The 14,214-nt window shown below is 50.0% G+C and overlaps 1 long non-coding RNA gene across 1 annotated transcript in view; it reads right to left on the reverse strand.

The window, feature by feature from the left end:
* LOC149579069 (uncharacterized) overlaps positions 1-14,214 on the reverse strand; it is a 131,357-nt gene that overhangs the window by 57,318 nt on the left and 59,825 nt on the right. The gene's annotated exons all lie outside the window — the stretch shown is intronic.

The raw sequence follows: 14,214 nt of genomic DNA on the forward strand, positions 1-14,214 counted from the left end.
CAGCTGCCGCAATTTCAAAAAAAGGTTTGGCAGCGATTGCCAGCCCTCACCGCATCTACTCGGTGATTTTAAAACTCGATCTAAAACGGGAGCCCTCGTCTAGCACCTCCATCCGGTGTTGCTCGGGTATTGCATAAATTTATGCCATCGGCGCGAATCCCCCAACGAATGCCTATGCTTGGACCCTCTCTTAGATCACCTTCTTCGATCACTCGACCGACGCAACTATGGAAGAGACTTGGTAGCGGTTGCCATTCTACAGCGCGTCTGTTCAGCGATTTTGAAGTTGATCTAATGGCGAGCCCTTGTCTCTAGCCATGAGGTGGGTGCTTGGCGCTCTAGCAAAATTTTTTGCGTGCCTATCGCGGCTACAAGGGGAGAGGTGGTTGCCGCGAACCTCTCCCGTGCCCCCCTCATTGATTCAACACCGCTGTCAGGGTGGATGGATATGTCGGATTTTGAAACGATGGACGGCTACGTTGAATCAATTAGAGGGGCATGAAGACCACCCTCGAGGGTGCTATTCCTGGACTCTCCTTTAGATCATATTTTCTTGTCACTCAGCTGGCGCAATTTCAGAAAAAGGTTTGGAAACGGTTGCCAACCCTCACCGAGTCTACTTGGTGATTTTAAAACTCAATCTAAAATGGGAGCCCTCATCTAGCACCTCCATCTGGTGTTGCTCGGGTATTGCATAATTTTTTGCTATCGGCGCGAATCCCCCAACAAATCCCTAGCCTTGGACTCTCTCTTAGATCACCTTCTTCGATCACTCGACCGATGCAATTACGGAAGAGGCTTGGCAGCGGTTGCCATTCCACAGCGCGTCTGTTCAGCGATTTCGAAGTTGATCTACTAATGGCAAGCCCTTGTCTAGCCATGAGGTGGGTGCTTGGGGCTCTAGCAATTTTTTGTGTGCCTATCGTGGCTACAATGGGAGCTTTGATAACAAAAGTTCTTGGCGACCCTCCCCAATAGAAATCAGTGCTGGTGTTCGCGAAAGACACGTTATTCAGATTTTTGGAATATTGGCACCAGCATCGTTTCTATTGGGAGGTCCGTGAAGCCATCCCGATTTTTCTATGCGAGGGCTCTCTCCCCAGAGTCGTTCTCTACACAAAAATTTCTTTGGCACAAAAATTTTAGAATGGTTCAGCAGTGGTTGTCATTCCAATGGTGTCGTTGTGGTGGTTGCCTGGGCAGCGATCTGAAGGGTGACCCGTCGTCTAGTAGTTGGCCTGCGCATCACGAGTGACAAGGGAGCCTTTGTTATCGGAAGCTCCCCGTGGCCATTCGATTAGAAGAGCCATTGCTTGTTTGAGCAAGGATGAATGCAGCCTCGGATTCCAAATGAAATGAACGATTTCAGTTCTATATAAGAGCGGAATGAAGCAGCAGCACAGACCGTTTGCTATGCGCGGCTCCCCAAAGATGCTCTTCTTTCTCACTCCATTACCACAATTTTGGGAGTTGTTCGACAGTGGTTGTCGTTCCAATGTGTCATTGCGGTGATCTAGAGAGCGATGCTAAGGGTGGGAGTTTGTGTCTAGAATTTGGGATGTTTGTGCGAGCGAGCAGGGGAGCTTCTCTTATCAGAACCTCTCCGTGGCCTTTGAATATATAGACCCAGTGCCGACGATATCAATGGATGCGAGCCCTTGGATTCCAAATTTGTCCACAGCTAACATTGGTTTTTGTGAGAGATGGGCACGAAAGCACATCTTGATTGCTATGCGACAGCCCCCTAAGGTCGCCTCTATGCCAACTCGATCGGCACAACATTGGGAATGGTTCGACAGCGGTTGACGTTCCAATGTGTCATCGGGGGATGTCTTGGAAAGTGGTCTTTCTTTCAAGGGCGAGCTCGGGTCTAGCACTTGGACTGTGCGTCGCGTCACAAGTGGATGGGGAGATCTCTCTGTGAACGGCGGCATGGTGATTGCAAGAGAAAATTGACTTAGTCAGAGCCATTAGCCTCGGGCCATTGTGACGGCCTCGCAATTTCTCTTTAATTGCAACCTATGTTTGCGTAGTAGCAGAGTTTGCATGTAAGATGGGCCTTGTTCTCGAGAGTTCCAGGAGATGACCTCCAGAACTTTTGGATTGGGCCCCTTCAAGGTGAAATTCATCCAGTTGATCGGATGAGCTCGATGACCATTTCAGTCCCTCAGCTCCATGAACTCACATCTCCTAACCGATGACAATCTTTTGCTCCTCTGCCGATCTCATAAAAAATTGGGTCGTGAATGGCTGTTTGGTAGGAATTTTAAAGGATTTGGATTTTTAAGGCAGATTTTGGTGTGTTCGCTAATTTCTAATGCAGAGCAAGCCTCGCACTAATAGCTTATATAGGAGAGGTGGTTGCCGCGAGCCTCTCCCGTGCCCCCCTCATTGATTCAACGCCGGTGTCAAGGCGGATGGATATGTCAGATTTTGAAATGGTGGATGCCGACGTTGAATCAATTAGAGAGGCATGAAGCCCACCCTATATGTGCTATTCCTCGACTCTCCTTTAGATCATGTTTTCTTCTCACTCAGCTGGCGCAATTTTGGAAAAAGGTTTGGCAGCAGTTGCCATCCCTCACCGCGTCTACTTGGTGATTTTAAAACTCGATCTAAAACGGGAGCCCTCACCTAGCACCTCCGTCCAGTGTTGCTCGGGTATTGCATAAAATTATGCCAATGGCGCGAATCCCCCAACGAATGCCTACGCTTGGACCCTCTCTTAGATCACCTTCTTCGATCACTCGACCGACGCAACTACGAAAGAGACTTGGCAGCGGTTGCCATTCTACAGTGCGTCGGTTCAGCGATTTCGAAGTTGATCTAATGGCGAGCCCTTGTCTCTAGCCATGAGGTGGGTGGTTCGCGCTCTAGCAAAATTTTTTGCGTGCCTATCGCGGCTAAAATGGGAGAGGTGGTTGCCACAAGCCTCTCCCGTGCCCCCCTCATTGATTCAACGCCACTGTCAGGGCGGATGGATATGTCAGACTTTGAAACGGTGGACGCCGACGTTGAATAAATTAGAGGGGCATGAAGCCCACCCTCGAGGGTGCTATTAGTGGACTCTCCTTTAGATCATGTTTTCTTGTCACTCAGCTGGTGCCATTTCGGAAAAAGGTTTGGCCAGCGGTTGCCAGCCCTCACCGCGTCTACTTGGTGATTTTAAAACTCGATCTAAAACGGGAGCCCTCGTCTAGCACCTCCGTCCGGTGTTGCTCGGGTATTGCATAAATTTATGCCATCGGCATGAATCCCCCAATGAATGCCTACGCTTGGACCCTCTCTTAGATCACCTTCTTCGATCACTCGACTGACGCAACTACGGAAGAGACTTGGCAGCGATTGCCATTCTACAGCGCGTCTGTTCAGTGATTTAGAAGTTGATCTAATGGCGAGCCCTTGTATCTAGCCATGAGGTCGGTGCTTGGCGCTCTAGCAAAATTTTTTGCATGCCTATCGTGGCTACAAGTGGAGAGGTGGTTGCCACGAGCCTCTCCCGTGCGCCCCTCATTGATTCAATGCCGCTGTCAGGGCGGATGGATATGTCGGATTTTGAAACGGTGGACGCCGACGTTGAATCAATTAGAGGGGCATGAAGCCCCACCCTCGAGGGTGCTATTTCTTGACTCTCCTTTAGATCACATTTTCTTGTCACTCAGCTGGCGTAATTTTGGAAAAAGGTTTGGCAGCGGTTGCCAGCCCTCACCGCGTCTACTTGGTGATTTTAAAACTCGATCTAAAACGGGAGCCCTCATCTAGCACCTCCATCCGGTGTTGCTCGGGTATTGCATAAATTTATGCCATTGGCGCGAATCCCCCAACAAATGCCTACGCTTGGACCCTCTCTTAGATCACCTTCTTCGATCACTCGACCGACGCAACTACAGAAGAGACATGGCAGCGGTTGCCATTCTACAACGCGTCTGTTCAGCGATTTTGAAGTTGATCTAATGGCGAGCCCTTGTCTCTAGGCATGAGGTGGGTGCTTGGCGCTCTAGAAAATTTTTTTGCGTGCCTATCGTGGCTACAAGGGGAGAGGTGGTTGCCACAAGCCTCTCCTGTGCCCCCCTCATTGATTCAACGCCGCTGTTAAGGCGGATGGAAATGTCAGATTTTTAAATGGTGGACGCCGACGTTGAATCAATTAGAGGGTCATGAAGCCCACCCTCGAGGGTGCTATTCCTGGACTCTCCTTTAGATCATTTATTCTTGTCACTTAGCTGGCGCAATTTCAGAAAAGAGTTTGGCAGCGGTTGGCAGCCCCTCACCGCGTCTACTTGGTGATTTTAAAACTCGGTCTAAAACGGGAGCCCTCGGCTTGCACCTCCGTCTGGTGTTGCATGGGTATTGCACAAATTTTTGCCATCGGCGCGAATCCCCCAATGAATGCCTACACGCTTGGACCCTCTCTTAGATCACCTTCTTCGATCACTCGACCGACGCAACTATGGAAGAGACTTGGGAGCGGTTGCCATTCTATAGCGCGTTTGTTCAGCGATTTTGAAGTTGATCTAATGGCGAGCCCTTGTCTCTAGGCATGAGGTGGGTGGTTGGTGCTCTAGAAAAATTTTTTTGCGTGCCTATCGCGGCTACAAGGGGAGAGGTGGTTGCCGCGAGCCTCTCACGTGCCCCCCTCATTGATTCAACGCCGCTGTCAGGGCGAATGGATATGTCAGATTTTGAAACGGTGGACGCCGACGTTGAATCGATTAGAGGGGCATGAAGCCCACCCTCGAGGGTGCTATTCCTGGACTTTCCTTTAGATCATGTTTTCTTGTCACTCAGCTGCCGCAATTTCAAAAAAAGGTTTGGCAGCGATTGCCAGCCCTCACCGCATCTACTCGGTGATTTTAAAACTCGATCTAAAACGGGAGCCCTCGTCTAGCACCTCCGTCCGGTGTTGCTCGGGTATTGCATAAATTTATGCCATCGGCGCGAATCCCCCAACGAATGCCTATGCTTGGACCCTCTCTTAGATCACCTTCTTCGATCACTCGACCGACGCAACTATGGAAGAGACTTGGTAGCGGTTGCCATTCTACAGCGCGTCTGTTCAGCGATTTTGAAGTTGATCTAATGGCGAGCCCTTGTCTCTAGCCATGAGGTGGGTGCTTGGCGCTCTAGCAAAATTTTTTGCGTGCCTATCGCGGCTACAAGGGGAGAGGTGGTTGCCGCGAACCTCTCCCGTGCCCCCCTCATTGATTCAACGCCGCTGTCAGGGTGGATGGATATGTCAGATTTTGAAACGATGGACGGCTACGTTGAATCAATTAGAGGGGCATGAAGACCACCCTCGAGGGTGCTATTCCTGGACTCTCCTTTAGATCATATTTTCTTGTCACTCAGCTGGCGCAATTTTAGAAAAAGGTTTGGAAACGGTTGCCAACCCTCACCGAGTCTACTTGGTGATTTTAAAACTCAATCTAAAATGGGAGCCCTCATCTAGCACCTCCATCTGGTGTTGCTCGGGTATTGCATAATTTTTTGCTATCGGCGCGAATCCCCCAACAAATCCCTAGCCTTGGACTCTCTCTTAGATCACCTTCTTCGATCACTCGACCGATGCAATTACGGAAGAGGCTTGGCAGCGGTTGCCATTCCACAGCGCGTCTGTTCAGCGATTTCGAAGTTGATCTACTAATGGCAAGCCCTTGTCTAGCCATGAGGTGGGTGCTTGGGGCTCTAGCAATTTTTTGTGTGCCTATCGTGGCTACAATGGGAGCTTTGATAACAAAAGTTCTCGGCGACCCTCCCCAATAGAAATCAGTGCTGGTGTTCGCGAAAGACACGTTATTCAGATTTTTGGAATATTGGCACCAGCATCGTTTCTATTGGGAGGTCCGTGAAGCCATCCCGATTTTTCTATGCGAGGGCTCTCTCCCCAGAGTCGTTCTCTACACAAAAATTTCTTTGGCACAAAAAATTCAGAATGGTTCAGCAGCGGTTGTCATTCCAATGGTGCCGTTGTGGTGGTTGCCTGGGCAGCGATCTGAAGGGTGACCCGTCGTCTAGTAGTTGGCCTGCGCATCACGAGTGACAAGGGAGCCTTTGTTATCGGAAGCTCCCCGTGGCCATTCGATTAGAAGAGCCATTGCTTGTTTGAGCAAGGATGAATGCAGCCTCGGATTCCAAATGAAATGAACGATTTCAGTTCTATATAAGAGCGGAATGAAGCAGCAGCACAGACCGTTTGCTATGCGCGGCTCCCCAAAGATGCTCTTCTTTCTCACTCCATTACCACAATTTTGGGAGTTGTTCGACAGTGGTTGTCATTCCAATGTGTCATTGCGGTGATCTAGAGAGCGATGCTAAGGGTGGGAGTTTGTGTCTAGAATTTGGGATGTTTGTGCGAGCGAGCAGGGGAGCTTCTCTTATCAGAACCTCTCCGTGGCCTTTGAATATATAGACCCAGTGCCGACGATATCAATGGATGCGAGCCCTTGGATTCCAAATTTGTCCACAGCTAACATTGGTTTTTGTGAGAGATGGGCACGAAAGCACATCTTGATTGCTATGCGACAGCCCCCTAAGGTCGCCTCTATGCCAACTCGATCGGCACAACATTGGGAATGGTTCGACAGCGGTTGACGTTCCAATGTGTCATCGGGGGATGTCTTGGAAAGTGGTCTTTCTTTCAAGGGCGAGCTCGGGTCTAGCACTTGGACTGTGCGTCGCGTCACAAGTGGATGGGGAGATCTCTCTGTGAACGGTGGCATGGTGATTGCAAGAGAAAATTGACTTAGTCAGAGCCATTAGCCTCGGGCCATTGTGACGGCCTCGCAATTTCTCTTTAATTGCAACCTATGTTTGCGCAGTAGCAGAGTTTGCATGTAAGATGGGCCTTGTTCTCGAGAGTTCCAGGAGATGACCTCCAGAACTTTTGGATTGGGCCCCTTCAAGGTGAAATTCATCCAGTTGATCGGATGAGCTCGATGACCATTTCAGTCCCTCAGCTCCATGAACTCACATCTCCTAACCGATGACAATCTTTTGCTCCTCTGCCGATCTCATAAAAAATTGGGTCGTGAATGGCTGTTTGGTAGGAATTTTAAAGGATTTGGATTTTTAAGGCAGATTTTGGTGTGTTCGCTAATTTCTAATGCAGAGCAAGCCTCGCACTAATAGCTTATATAGGAGAGGTGGTTGCCGCGAGCCTCTCTCGTGCCCCCCTCATTGATTCAACGCCGGTGTCAAGGCGGATGGATATGTCAGATTTTGAAATGGTGGATGCCGACGTTGAATCAATTAGAGAGGCATGAAGCCCACCCTGTATGTGCTATTCCTCGACTCTCCTTTAGATCATGTTTTCTTCTCACTCAGCTGGCGCAATTTTGGAAAAAGGTTTGGCAGCAGTTGCCATCCCTCACCGCGTCTACTTGGTGATTTTAAAACTCGATCTAAAACGGGAGCCCTCACCTAGCACCTCCGTCCAGTGTTGCTCGGGTATTGCATAAAATTATGCCAATGGCGCGAATCCCCCAAAGAATGCCTACGCTTGGACCCTCTCTTAGATCACCTTCTTCGATCACTCGACCGACGCAACTACGAAAGAGACTTGGCAGCGGTTGCCATTCTACAGCGCGTCTGTTCAGCGATTTCGAAGTTGATCTAATGGCGAGCCCTTGTCTCTAGCCATGAGGTGGGTGGTTCGCGCTCTAGCAAAATTTTTTGCGTGCCTATCGCGGCTAAAATGGGAGAGGTGGTTGCCACAAGCCTCTCCCGTGCCCCCCTCATTGATTCAACGCCACTGTCAGGGCGGATGGATATGTCAGACTTTGAAACGGTGGACGCCGACATTGAATAAATTAGAGGGGCATGAAGCCCGCCCTCGAGGGTGCTATTAGTGGACTCTCCTTTAGATCATGTTTTCTTGTCACTCAGCTGGTGCCATTTCGGAAAAAGGTTTGGCCAGCGGTTGCCAGCCCTCACCGCGTCTACTTGGTGATTTTAAAACTCGATCTAAAACGGGAGCCCTCGTCTAGCACCTCCGTCCGGTGTTGCTCGGGTATTGCATAAATTTATGCCATCGGCATGAATCCCCCAATGAATGCCTATGCTTGGACCCTCTCTTAGATCACCTTCTTCGATCACTCGACTGACGCAACTACGGAAGAGACTTGGCAGCGATTGCCATTCTACAGCGCGTCTGTTCAGTGATTTAGAAGTTGATCTAATGGCGAGCCCTTGTATCTAGCCATGAGGTCGGTGCTTGGCGCTCTAGCAAAATTTTTTGCATGCCTATCGCGGCTACAAGTGGAGAGGTGGTTGCCACGAGCCTCTCCCGTGCCCCCCTCATTGATTCAATGCCGCTGTCAGGGCGGATGGATATGTCGGATTTTGAAACGGTGGACGCCGACGTTGAATCAATTAGAGGGGCATGAAGCCCCACCCTCGAGGGTGCTATTTCTTGACTCTCCTTTAGATCACATTTTCTTGTCACTCAGCTGGTGTAATTTTGGAAAAAGGTTTGGCAGCGGTTGCCAGCCCTCACCGCGTCTACTTGGTGATTTTAAAACTCGATCTAAAACGGGAGCCCTCATCTAGCACCTCCATCCGGTGTTGCTCGGGTATTGCATAAATTTATGCCATTGGCGCGAATCCCCCAACAAATGCCTACGCTTGGACCCTCTCTTAGATCACCTTCTTCGATCACTCGACCGACGCAACTACAGAAGAGACATGGCAGCGGTTGCCATTCTACAGCGCGTCTGTTCAGCGATTTTGAAGTTGATCTAATGGCGAGCCCTTGTCTCTAGGAATGAGGTGGGTGCTTGGCGCTCTAGCAAAAATTTTTGCGTGCCTATCGTGGCTACAAGGGGAGAGGTGGTTGCCACAAGCCTCTCCTGTGCCCCCCTCATTGATTCAACGCCGCTGTCAAGGCGGATGGAAATGTCAGATTTTGAAATGGTGGACGCCGACGTTGAATCAATTAGAGGGTCATGAAGCCCACCCTCGAGGGTGCTATTCCTGGACTCTCCTTTAGATCATTTATTCTTGTCACTTAGCTGGCGCAATTTCAGAAAAGAGTTTGGCAGCGGTTGGCAGCCCCTCACCGCGTCTACTTGGTGATTTTAAAACTCGGTCTAAAACGGGAGCCCTCGTCTTGCACCTCCGTCTGGTGTTGCATGGGTATTGCACAAATTTTTGCCATCGGCGCGAATCCCCCAATGAATGCCTACATGCTTGGACCCTCTCTTAGATCACCTTCTTCGATCACTCGACCGACGCAACTATGGAAGAGACTTGGCAGCGGTTGCCATTCTATAGCGCGTTTGTTCAGCGATTTTGAAGTTGATCTAATGGCGAGCCCTTGTCTCTAGGCATGAGGTGGGTGGTTGGTGCTCTAGCAAAATTTTTTTGCGTGCCTATCGCGGCTACAAGGGGAGAGGTGGTTGCCACGAGCCTCTCACGTGCCCCCCTCATTGATTCAATGCCACTGTCAGGGCAAATGGATATGTCAGATTTTGAAACGGTGGACGACGACGTTGAATCGATTAGAGGGGCATGAAGCCCACCCTCGAGGGTGCTATTCCTGGACTTTCCTTTAGATCATGTTTTCTTGTCACTCAGCCGCCGCAATTTCAAAAAAAGGTTTGGCAGCGATTGCCAGCCCTCACCGCATCTACTCGGTGATTTTAAAACTCGATCTAAAACGGGAGCCCTCGTCTAGCACCTTCGTCCAGTGTTGCTCGGGTATTGCATAAATTTATGCCATCGGTGCGAATCCCCCAACGAATGCCTACACTTGGACCCTCTCTTAGATCACCTTCTTCGATCACTCGACCGACGCAACTACGGAAGAGACTTGGCAGTGGTTGCCATTCTACAGCGCGTCTGTTCAGCGATTTCAAAGTTGATCTAATGGCGAGCCCTTGTCTCTAGCCATGAGGTGGGTGCTTGGAGCTCTAGCAAAATTTTTTGCGTGCCTATCGTGGCTACAAGGGGAGAGGTGGTTGCCGCGAGCCTCTCCCGTGCCCCCCTCATTGATTCAACGCTGCTGTCAGGGCGGATGGATATGTCAGATTTTGAAACGGTGGACGGCGACGTTGAATCAATTAGAGGGCCATGAAGCCCACCCTCGAGGGTGCTATTCCTGGACTCTCCTTTAGATCATGTTTTCTTGTCACTCAGCTGGCACAATTTTGGAAAAAGGTTTGGTAGCGGTTGCCAGCCCTCACCGCGTCTACTCGGTGATTTTAAAACTCAATCTAAAACGGGAGCCCTCGTCTAGCACCTCCGTCCGGTGTTGCTCGGGTATTGCATAAATTTATGCCATCGGCGCGAATCCCCCAACGAATGCCTACACTTGGACCCTCTCTTAGATCACCTTCTTCGATCACTCGACCGACGCAACTATGGAAGAGACTTGGTAGCGGTTGCCATTCTACAGCGCGTCTGTTCAGCGATTTTGAAGTTGATCTAATGGCGAGCCCTTGTCTCTAGCCATGAGGTGGGTGCTTGGCGCTCTAGCAAAATTTTTTGCGTGCCTATCACGGCTACAAGGGGAGAGGTGGTTTCCGCGAGCCTCTCCCATGCCCCCCTCATTGATTCAATGCCACTGTCAGGGCGGATGGATATGTCAGATTTTGAAACGGTGGACGCCGACGTTGAATCAATTAGAGGGGCATGAAGCCCACCCTCGAGGGTGCTATTTCTCGACTCTCCTTTAGATGATGTTTTCTTGTCACTTAGTTGGCGCAATTTCAGAAAAAGGTTTGGCAGTGGTTGCCAGCCCTCACCGCGTCTACTTGGTGATTTTTAAACTCGATCTAAAATGGGAGCCCTCGTCTAGCACCTCCGTCCAGTGTTGCTCGGGTATTGCATAAATTTATGCCATCGGCACGAATCCCCCAACAAATGCCTACGCTTGGACCCTCTCTTAGATCACCTTCTTTGATCACTCGACCGACGCAACTACGGAAGAGACTTGGCAGCGGTTGCCATTCTACAGCTCGTCTGTTCAGCGATTTCGAAGTTTTGATCTAATGGTGAGCCCTTGTCTCTAGGCATGAGGTGGGTGGTTGGTGCTCTAGCAAAATTTTTTGCGTGCCTATCGCGGCTACAAGGGGAGAGGTGGTTACCGCGAGCCTCTCCCGTGCCCCCCTCATTGATTCAATGCCACTGTCAGGGCGGATGGAAATGTCGAATTTCGAAACGGTGGACGCCGACGTTGAATCAATTAGAGGGGCATGAAGCCCACCCTCGAGGGTGCTATTCTTGGACTCTCCTTTAGATCATGTATTCTTGTCACTCAGCAGGCGCAATTTCAGAAAAAGGTTTGGCAGCGGTTGCCAGCCCCTCACCGCGTCTACTTGGTGATTTTAAAACTCGATCTAAAACGGGAGCCCTCGTCTTGCACCTCCGTCCGGTGTTGCTTGGGTATTGCATAAATTTATGCCATCGGCGCGAATCCCCCAATGAATGCCTATGCTTGGACCCTCTCTTAGATCACCTTTTTCGATCACTCGACCGACGCAATTATGAAAGAGACTTGGCAGCGGTTTCCATTCTACACCGCGTCTGTTCTGCGATTTTGAAGTTGATCTAATGGCGAGCCCTTGTCTCTAGCCATGAGGTGGGTGCTTGGCGCTCTAGCAAAATTTTTTTGCGTGCCTATCGCGGCTACAATGGGAGAGGTGGTTGCCGTGAGCCTCTCCCGTGCCCCCCTCATTGATTTAATGCCACTGTCAGGGTGGATGGATATGTCAGATTTTGAAACGGTGGACGTCGACGTTGAATCAATTAGAGGGGCATGAAGCCCACCCTCGAGGGTGCTATTCCTGGACTCTCCTTTAGATCATGTTTTCTTGTCACTCAGCTGGCGCAATTTCAAAAAAAAGTTTGGCAGTGGTTGCCAGCCCTCACCGCGTCTACTCGGTGATTTTAAAACTCGATCTAAAACAGGAGCCCTCGTCTAGCACCTCCGTCCGGTGTTGCTCGGGTATTGCATAAATTTATGCCATCGGCGTGAATCCCCCAATGAATGCCTATGCTTGGACCCTCTCTTAGATCACCTTCTTCGATCACTCGACTGACGCAACTACGGAAGAGACTTGGCAGCGGTTGCCATTCTACAGCGCGTCTGTTCAGCGATTTTGAAGTTGATCTAATGGCGAGCCCTTGTCTCTAGCCATGAGGTGGGCGCTTGGCGCTCTAGCAAAATTTTTTGCGTGCCTATCGTGTAAAGCATGTTTTCTAGTCACTCAACTGGCGCAATTTCAGAAAAAAGGTTTGGCAGCAGTTGCCAGCCCTCACCACGTCTTCTTGGTGATTTTAAAACTCGATCTAAAATGGGAGCCCTCGTCTAGCGGCTCTGTGCCAACTCGATCGGCACAACATAGGGAAATGGTTTGATAGCAGTTGTCATTCCAATGTGTCATCGGGGGATGCCTTGGAAAGTGGCCTTTCAAGGGCGAGCTCGCGTCTAGCCCTTGGATTGTGCGTCGCATCACAAGTGAATGAGGAGATCTCTTTGTGAACGGTGGCATGGTGATTGCAAGAGAAAATTGACTTAGTCAGAGCATTGGCCTCGGGCCATTGTGACGGCCTTGCAATTTCTCTTTAATTGCAACCTATGTTTGTGCAGTAGCAGAGTTTGCATGTAAGATGGGCCTTGTTCTTGAGAGTTCCAGGAGATGACCTCCAAAACTTTTGGATTGGGCCCCTTCAAGGTGAAATTCATCCAGCTGATCGGATGAAGCTTGATGTGCTTGTATCTATTCTGAGATGGTAATGATGGTCATTAATCTGTGGCGGTGAGTATTATCTCATTCGGTAATCGCAATGGTGGAGCTGGTGGGAAGTACTTGTCGCTTTGTTTTGATGGATATACCCTATATGTAGGTGTCTGCACGGCTTGCAACACACTGCACATTTGGTGTTCGATTCTAAGATGCGCTTGTTGCTGAGTGTGTATGGAGTTGTATCTTTTAGCCAAGGGCTCTGTCTCATTGGCACATTCTATCATTGCATTTTTATCCTGCCCAGATGGCAAGAAGGAAAGAGATGGTTTGGTTGCACGGGTGCATTGCTGGACGTCCCTAATTTCATCAAGGGTCCACTCTCCACCCTAAGTTTTTGCCGATCGGTAGAGCCTTGGGATTGAGAGGGGGGCCGGCGAAAGGTTTGGTTGCCGCATAATTTATTTGCTAGTGCGTTTTCGGTGCATGCTCACCTCTTCACTGTCTCATCCTACAGAATTGCATGGCACTGTCGTGACAACCTTTGTGGTCCAGGCTGGTAGAAGCGTAGAGTATTGCCGATAATTTTTGTTTGGATGCGAAAACTCTCCATGCCCTGTCCTACCCTGTGCGACGATCCGAACGGCTGCGGCTCATGGGTTCTGCGGGAGATACTCTTCTTCAGCTCCCCCCTAAAGAGAGCGTTCGGTGTTTGCATTGTGTGGACAAAAAGCCCAGGGCGTTTCATCTCTCTCTTTAGATGCGAAATTCTGGGAGGGCTTGTCGAAGTATGGCCATTTGTACGAGGTGCACCAAAAAGCGTGTGGGGGGCATATGCCTGGGAAATGGATGTCTCTGAGTGTCCTTACTCGGTCGCGTGCGTGGTGTACATCTTTGCATTACGACCCTGCTATGAGCATTTGTGATTCGAGCATTTTGGGGGAACGGGTTTTGTACGAGATGTTCTTCTCAGGCTCCTGCGAACCAGAGCGCTTGTCTTTGCAATGCTCCGACAAGTGCAGGCCCAACGTGTCTGTCTAGGGGAAGAAATTGTACGAATGCTTTTTCCCAAGATGTGGGTGCTTGCAAGTGGTTCCCTCGCGGTGCCAATTCTTTGGTATGTGCATGTGCATGAGATTGAAGCTTGTCCGACAACGGTAGTGTGAGTGTTCAGCCGTAGGAACTTTTTTTTACCTGCGCTGGCAGATCACGTGTCACGGGGAACGGTTAGCGAGGCTATGCCGAGAAAGGAGATATTTGCCAGAGGTTAGACATGTCCGTGTATGCGGGCGGGCTCTCATCACCTATAAATGTGCGGAGGGGGTGTTGTTATACACGATGCCCTCGAGCGGCCTTATAATTGAGGTGGTCGCGTGCACAGTGATGTCCCCGCCAATCGCATAACCAGCCATGTTTTCGACTCGCACGACCCTTTACCCTTCAGCACGGTGGTCTCCATTGGCACTTCGGCAACCAGCTCTTCATCATGGGAAAATGTTTGTTGTGATCGAGAAGGATTTTGTCTGTGTGG

Source organism: Cupressus sempervirens, chromosome 1 (genome assembly GCF_028749045.1).
Source record: "Cupressus sempervirens isolate cs-2001-9-10 chromosome 1, ASM2874904v1, whole genome shotgun sequence".
In the NCBI taxonomy this organism is placed as follows: domain Eukaryota; kingdom Viridiplantae; phylum Streptophyta; class Pinopsida; order Cupressales; family Cupressaceae; genus Cupressus; species Cupressus sempervirens.